This window comes from Temnothorax americanus, unplaced genomic scaffold (assembly GCF_048541705.1).
Source record: "Temnothorax americanus isolate GAGA-0224 unplaced genomic scaffold, ASM4854170v1 Scaffold133, whole genome shotgun sequence".
Lineage (NCBI taxonomy): Eukaryota > Metazoa > Arthropoda > Insecta > Hymenoptera > Formicidae > Temnothorax > Temnothorax americanus.
Genome location: NW_027509268.1, coordinates 197836 through 205425, shown reverse-complemented (window position 1 = coordinate 205425; position 7590 = coordinate 197836). Strand labels below are relative to the sequence as shown.

Here is a 7590-nt window from a genome sequence, read left to right as displayed (position 1 = left end):
ATGTATATACATATGGCTGCGTTTCGATATTCACTGCCAGTACTTAACGCAGCCTATGTATGTACCCTGGCTTGCATATAAGATATACTTCATAATAACCATCAACATGATGTTTGGATCTATAATATTATACTGCCACTTTTATTAAATAATAAAGTAATCGAAGAGTATGTGTAAAAGCTTTTTTTTTCAATGTGATTAAACAGCTCCGAAATTTGATGGAGTATACTGTATCCGCGTCGACAACGGATTTTGACGCGTTCGTTCCGCGAGTTTGTTTCTCCTTATATTACATGGAGCACAATTTGCGCGGAAAAGCGGAACAGTATAGTGACAAATAGACATTTGTATTCATTTCTTAAAATTGTGTTCACTTAATTCATTGCAATTTTTATTAATATGCTTATCTTTTCAGCTTATCTATTGAATACAAGCATTTTAATCAATAAATACCGTTAAAAATTAATATTTTATAATTCTCCGTTCCGCTTTTCCGCTCAAAATATGCTCCATGTAATATTAAGGCATTCAAAACAGACGGAACGGATCGACGGAAATCTAGTAAATTTTGTCTTCCGCGCTTCCGCGTTTCCGCGTTTCCGCGTTTCCGCGCTCCATGTAATGGCACCCTTACGCTTCTGGCTCGGATGGTATCCCACTTTTTGTCTTGCGTATTGCGTGGCCCACTTTTTCGTCGTGGATTACCTCCTTACTTAATCGATCGTTAAATGCGTTTTTGTTTCCGTCTGAATGGAAGAGAGCGTACATTCGTCCTCTTTTGAAAATTCGTACACCTCTTTCCCCGTCGGACACGCGACCAATTACAAATTTGCCGGAATTGTCCAAACTATGTGAGAGAATTTTTGCTTCACAAATAGTTGACTATTTAGATAAATATGATATACTGAATCCTAGACAGTCTGCATATCGCCAGGGCTATAATACTCAATCTGCGCTACTGCGTGTCTGTAAAGACATTAAGTTGGGGATTGATGATAGACTCATTACCATAATGATTCTCTTTGATTTTAGCAAAGCGTTTGATACGGTTCCTCGTTTACAATTACTCATCAAATTAAAAGAGATTTGTTTCTCTTATGCTGTTATAAACTGGATTTTCTCTTATTTAACTGGCCGGTCTCAAGCAGTTGTTGATGATGAAGGCTATTTTTCTAATTGGCTATTTACTTCATCTGGAGTGCCTCAAGGTTCCGTGCTCGGCCCACTGTTGTTTGCTTTGTACATTAATGACATTTTTAAAGTGTATGTGACAATATAGCGTGACACCAGCGATACTTACGAGAGAGAGAAAGAGAGAGAGAGAGAGAGAGAGAGAGAGAGAGAGAGAGAGAGAGAGAGAGAGAGACGTATTTGCGTGTCTTATTACATATGTACTTTGGGGCGAAGCCCGGGTAATCAGCTAGTCATAGGGATAAAGGGGATACACAGAGGAATGTAACTATATATGCGTAAATATATGCATTTTATACTCATGTACTGTCACGACTTTTTCACTCCCGGAGCGGTCCGGGGCGTGTGCCGGATCAAATTAGAGTCCCTTTATAAGAGTCTGGACAGACTGGTCCTTATTTTCATTGGACGTGCAACACCATGGCGGAACCAATCACGAGCGGTAAAATAACGAGCCTTAGGAGCCTCTCTCAAGGTGCGTATTATGGAACTTTTCGAAATGGATTCCGATCGGAATTGTTATTTCCTACATTTCTATTGTATTTTTAAGGAAAACAGTATAAGTTTGACAGGAATCCATTCCGCAAAGTTACGTGCATATTACGTGCCAGTACACATTAACAATATTGTTACGTGCTTTGCTGTAGCACTGTAGTGTTACATACCTGCGCAAAGCACGAAATGATGTCGTTAACATTTACAGAATAGGTGTCTTAAAATTTGAAATAAAGAATTACAAAATTAATAAAAAATGAAAATGACAATGTCATGCATTTATCTATATATACATCTCGTAATTTTCTCTATCAATAAATTGTATATACTATTATAATTTATTTTATTGAAATATTCTTTTCAGGTATTTTAAAGTTTTGGTTATCTTATCTCTATCGAGTCAAAATAAAAATATAGACAAACACACTTTCTCACAGCCTCTGTAGAATTCTCTCACGATATCACAACAATACAACGATTACGTGTAGTCATCGACGCCATAGTGTTTTTCTTCCATCTAGGGCGTCTAGAATAGAGTCCCTATATACGTGACATTCACGCCATGTTGTTGCACTCCCAAAGTTTGTCCAGACTCTTAAGGTGCCTTTTCATGCTGACGCTCGACGCTCATTTTCAGCGGCAAGAAGGTTGCATGACCACACGTGACGTCGGCGTCAATTGAAATTCATGAAAAGGAAAACAGCGTCAAAATTTCGGCGTCTTCGCGCTGCTTTGGTTTTGACGCTAAAGCTGAGAAAATCCAGCTTTCTTTGCTTGACGCTAGCGTCAGCGCGAAATCACGTGATTTTGCGATACGCTGAAACGAGCGTCCCATGAATTCGCACCTTTATAAAGGGACTCTAGATCAAATGGATAAAGATGCGAATTCATGGGACGCTCGTTTCAGCGTATCGCAAAATCACGTGATTTCGCGCTGACGCTAGCGTCAAGCAAAGAAAGCTGGATTTTCTCAGCTTTAGCGTCAAAACCAAAGCAGCGCGAAGACGCCGAAATTTTGACGCTGTTTTCCTTTTCATGAATTTCAATTGACGCCGACGTCACGTGTGGTCATGCGACCTTCTTGCCGCTGAAAATGAGCGTCGAGCGTCAGCATGAAAAGGCACCTTGAAGGAGAGCGGGATGATAGGCCTCTCCGGTAATTCTCTCGCACCTCCGACACTCCACGAAACGACTTTAAGGTTGGGCGCCAGACGCGTAAATTCGCGCCCGCGAAATCGCGAACAACCAATAAAGAGAGACGCAAAACGAACTAAGTCGGTGTGCGAGGGAATTGCTAGCTCAGCCTAATAGCAGGGCGGGATTAATGAAGAGCAGCGCGATATCCGGCGGGGTAACACGTAAATTATGAATTCAATCAGCTAACAAATAAAGAGCAACATTTTTTGTGTAATCAATTTAGAGAAAATAATAAAGACCAATTTGGCTTCCATTAATAAAGCAAGTAGATGGTTGATAACGTGGGCGTCAATTTTTGAATAATACAGAAAGGATAACGCGGACGCCAGAAAAACACGGAAAATTACGCTAATTTAATATTACGCAAAATAATACAAAAAGAAACTAAATTCACGAATGCTTCGAATTAATAGAGCTGGCGAAAAGTGTAGAACATCGGCAAAATAAAATATATAACTGGAGTAACGTGAAATATTAGCGTGAGATGTCACGAAGTGATAGCGCGTCACGCTCGGAGCGCGTGGACGCAAGGACCAAAGCCCCAGATAGCCAAGCGTGATATAGCATATTGAGCAAACTAATATGCATTGCATGTGTTGTCACATATTTGCTGTAAATTTGCTGACATCGAAGTAGAACACGTTACAAATACAGCTACATGACTGCTCATATATGCACTCAGTTGACGCAATTTCAAGAGCAAACGGTCCGCAATATTGGTACGTTATGTTGTCTGCAACATGTCAGCAACATGACAGCAATGAATGATTCATCATTTCATCTTGAGCATCATGATGCAAACATGACGGCAACAACACATATATAATAATTTCCATCCGTTATTGTGTATATGTCATCAAGCTATGAAGTTTTTTAATTGTATCTCGTTGCTAACAAAGTGTTGACAATTAAAATTGTCACATGTTTACGACAGCTTTTCAATAAAAATACGTATAGTTTTCGAGATTTAAATATAACACATTTTACAATTACGGAATAGATATTATTTTCACTCGGACGCCGTAGACCCACGTACACAGACAAAGGGTTAATTATGTCACTTTATATTAATTATATTACACATAACATATATAGTTACAAAATAAGAAAATAAGAAATATATATATATATGAATAAAATTAGCAACATTTGTTCAAAAAGATGTTTTATATGATTTATCAACATTTATTAACAATTATGAACATAACTTTTGATACATATGTTGTTACAGCATAATAAAAAATTAAATCATTGCTGAATATAAACTTTATGTATAAATGTATTTGTTTATATAAAATATAACAATTAAAAATGTGTGTTTGTTAGTAATATTATATTTTATAATATTATATTTATATAATATTACATTTTATATAATATATATATTACTTAATATATAATATTATTAATATAATATTACTGTCACTTTTTGTTAGTCTCATCTTAATTTTTTTGCGTGTACATTAAAAAGAGAAATTGATTTAAGTAAAAAAATTCAAGTTGTTTGAAGTAAAAAAACATAAATGACATTTTAAAAAATATAAAACAGTGACCATAAGAAAAATTATCTTTTTACTATATAATTCCCAACTTTGAACTTAACAACTTAAATAATTATGTTATTTTTTTGGATGTTTAAATATATCAAAGATATTCAAAAGTTTTTTAATAAGTAGCCCACCCTGTATGTGCCTTAATATATAAATGTATAAATATTATACATGTACATTATCAAATGGAAAATGAATCAAGAACCGAGAATATTCAAAGTTGACCGCTGAATGGTAAGCGCAAAGCTATAATAGCCAATCACGGATACGAATAAGCATGTGAAAAGACCTTTAGTTTTGTTCTATTGTAAAACAGACTCTTAGGGTGCATCCCGATGGAGAAGAAATAGCGGAACGGAACAGTAACGGAAAAGAGATATGGTGGGGGGGTTAACCAATCAGAGTAGTTCCGTTTCAATTCCGTTCCGTTATTTAGTGAGTGGGTTCCCCATGGCACGGAGCTGTTACGGAACGGAAAAGAAACGGAAAAATTTCTAACCTATTCTGTCGAAAGTTCGCAAATAAGTGCAGTGGATCGATTGCTTTGCAACATTTTTATTTTTGCAAATAAAGAGCAATATGTCGTCATCGGTAGGTATTACATGTGAAAATAAAATATATATGTTAAAATCCTATGCTAATTAACCGAATGTGATATATTTCATTAATTTCCAGAAATTCAAATGTGGATATGTTCAAAGCGTCCTGTTCAAAGAGCAACAGCATTAATTCCTTCCACATCAACAAGTGACAACCTCAACGTAGATGATGATCTTATTCCCATCATCAATGACAATCCTACGTCACTGTCTCCAGTCTCTCTGGCGTTATTGCTGTTATTCTCACTCTCGACGTGTGTTTCTAAAGAATCTAAATAATAACAGATTTAGTTTTACAACAAATTTATATATCATTTACATATTTTAACCATTAGTTATATTGAATATATATTGCCTCTCTTGTACACAAATATACGTACCATTTATAAAGAGATTTCGATCTTTATCCATTATTAAATTCGTATGATTTGCTAAGCAAGGATGTGAAAGTTTTCCGTCTTCATCGAACCAAACAATCCAGCGGCAATATCCACATTTGAATTTCTGGAAATTAATGAAATATATCACATTCGGTTAATTAGCATAGGATTTTAACATATATATTTTATTTTCACATGTAATACCTACCGATGACGACATATTGCTCTTTATTTGCAAAAATAAAAATGTTGCAAAGCAATCGATCCACTGCACTTATTTGCGAACTTTCGACAGAATAGGTTAGAAATTTTTCCGTTTCTTTTCCGTCCCGTAACAGCTCCGTGCCATGGGGAACCCACTCACTAAATAACGGAACGGAATTGAAACGGAACTACTCTGATTGGTTAACCCCCCACCATATCTCTTTTTCGTTACTGTTCCGTTCCGCTATTTCTTCTCCATCGGGATGCACCCTTAAGGTGCGAATTCATGGGACGCTCGTTTCAGCGTATCGCGAGATCACGTGATTTCGATCTGACGCTAGCGTCAAGCAAAGAAAGCTGGATTTTCTCAGCTTTAAGCGTCAAAGCCAAAGCAGCGCGAAGACGCCGAAATTTTGACGCTGTTTTCCTTTTCATGAATTTCAATTGACGCCGGCGTCAATTGTGGTCATGCGACCTTCTTGCCGCTGAAAATGAGCGTCGAGCGTCAGCATGAAAAGGCACCTTTATATTACAGATTTCTTTTGTCTTTTCATTTCCCGCGTTTTTTACATCGTGTGCCTAGAGAGCCTCGTAGGGAGAGAGTGGCGAACTCGTCACGTGACCCCCTTTCTTCTGATTGGTCGCGGGCGTTAAAGCTCCTTGTGACGTAAAGAAGAGGTTAAGGCAGGTTAATGTTTACAAACTGTTACAAACTAAGGTTCCGTCGCGTTACAGCAATCGAGTCTCCGTAAGTGATACATTATTATTAATACTGAAATTAATACTGAACACGAAAAAATTTGCCCTCTTCGATTTTATATACATGAAATAAATTCAGTTTTCAGTGTTTCCTGCATATTATAAAATGCCTGGCAGGTGCAATGCTCCAAGATGCACAAATTCAAATAAAGAAGGATTTTGTTTAACAACATTTACTCAAGATCCTAAATTAAGGCAACAGTGGATCGATGCTGCTGGAATTCCGGATTCGAACCCTTCAAAATCAGCTGTACTATGTGAAGTTACAAAAAAAAGAAATAGAGAAGAGAACTTCTTACAAATCTATAAGGCAATGCAAGTAAAGTTAAAAAATGTTGTACAGGAAAGTGAAGTTTTAAGGGGAAGAGTTCATTGTTTACAAGATGATTTAATGCATATTAAGTCATTTGGATCTCACATATAACGCACTAACTCTTTGATGATGTTTGTTAATTCTAAAGGAGAGTAATAATCGACGCTGACTGGCAATAGCAATATATAAATTTATTATATCTCTGTGAGATATATAATAAATTTATATATTGCCAGTCAGCGTCGATTATTACTCTCCTTTTGATTTATTCACTGGCAAAGAAAAGGTTTATTCTTTTTTGGTTTGTTAATTCTGTATATATATTTCAATTATATAAGTTTCGTCTGAAAGAGATAACAGAATTCGATCTTGTACTTTTAATACTGATAATAATATTTGTACTATAAATACATATTTGTGCTATAAATGCATATTTGTACTATAAAAACATATTAAAGAATAAGTTATTATTTAAATATTTGTTTCTTTTACACCAAAACATTGTTCTTTATAAAGGAAAAGTTTTCTTCTCTTTCTTAAAATAAATTTTGTATTGTACAAAAATTACATGTTGAACATACAAAATTTTATGTAAGAGATATGTATTTTAATAATTAATATAAGACGTTATATATTATAATATTCTTATGTTGCTTTTGCCATTCCATGAACAAATAATAAATACATAGAATCTATTAACAATTATTATTATATAATATTTATAGTTATTAGGCTTAAATGTAAGAGATTACAATAATAGTCAATCAAATAATGAGTTTAGAAAGTTCTGGAAGTTAATAGTAATGGAGTATCGACGATATCATTAATTTCATCAAGATTTCAGAAATAAAACCTTAAATCTATGCATCATATTTTCAACATTAAACTGTTAATAAAATATG

General features: G+C 35.2%; 2 long non-coding RNA genes across 2 annotated transcripts; one reads left to right on the top strand and one right to left on the bottom strand.

Moving 5' to 3' along the window:
- The first annotated feature begins 4538 nt into the window (after nt 1-4538).
- Nucleotides 4539-5250, top strand: LOC143894241 (uncharacterized). The gene is made up of 2 exons (XR_013256027.1): nt 4539-5024; nt 5109-5250. It is a non-coding gene; the product is annotated as an uncharacterized LOC143894241 (long non-coding RNA).
- On the bottom strand, nt 4973-5762 carry LOC143894237 (uncharacterized). Its single transcript, XR_013256024.1, has 3 exons — nt 5621-5762; nt 5413-5536; nt 4973-5303 (listed from the first exon to the last, which is right to left on the bottom strand). It is a non-coding gene; the product is annotated as an uncharacterized LOC143894237 (long non-coding RNA).
- Between the last annotated feature and the right edge of the window lie 1828 nt (nt 5763-7590).